This window comes from Electrophorus electricus, chromosome 8, assembly GCF_041902795.1.
Source record: "Electrophorus electricus isolate QZ-2024a chromosome 8, ASM4190279v1, whole genome shotgun sequence".
Taxonomy (NCBI): Eukaryota; Metazoa; Chordata; class Actinopteri; order Gymnotiformes; family Gymnotidae; genus Electrophorus; species Electrophorus electricus.
In genome coordinates this window covers 34110001-34110582 of record NC_137504.1, presented here as the reverse complement: position 1 = coordinate 34110582, position 582 = coordinate 34110001, and the positions used below count along the sequence as shown (strand labels likewise).

Below are 582 nucleotides of genomic sequence, written 5' to 3'. Positions count from 1 at the left end.
CAAAATGTATGAACAGTCCGTTTTTTCTAATCACGTACACGGACAAAATGTCCGCGCGGTGACCAAACCGTGTTTACCCCCCCGGCTCGAGTGTGTGTGTGTGTGTGTGTGTGTGTGTGTGTGTGTGTGTGTTCTCCAGATTTGTACCGGAGCCCCGTGCTCTTTTGTTCCATGCGTGACTTTTAAAACGATTACGGTGCAATTCTGATCTGCTTTGGCTAAATAAAGGCACGCGCGTAGGTAATAAACCCGAAACTTCGAGGATAAAACGACCTCGACGGTGGAACTTGTCCGGGATATCCCTCCCCGCGCCGCGCGCGCCTAGTGCCCCGGTCATTCTGGCAGTGTAACGGGTTATTTGTGAACGCGGGCGGGGTCTCGTCACGCACGCTGTCTGGGTGTGGTTTTAAAAACTGAGTTCCGTTAGCAGGAAGCAGAGTCCGGGATCACCGCCATAGCGACACCGAGCCACCGACACCAGCGGAACTTTGACTCAGCTCGCGAGAGAACTTCTCACGACGGACCGGGGGTTTGTGTTCGCGCGTGGATCTCGCCGCGCGGGGAAAAGTTTGGGCGTCTGCA

The 582-nt window shown here is 55.0% G+C and overlaps 1 protein-coding gene across 1 annotated transcript in view; it reads left to right on the top strand.

Annotated features, from left to right (window-relative positions):
* Positions 1-375: 375 nt before the first annotated feature.
* Positions 376-582, top strand: part of msna (moesin a) — a 26759-nt gene continuing 26552 nt past the window's right edge. Inside the window, exon 1 of the mRNA XM_035527481.2 lies at positions 376-582. This exon is cut by the window's right edge and continues 73 nt beyond it. The gene's annotated coding sequence lies outside the window, so the exon portion shown is untranslated.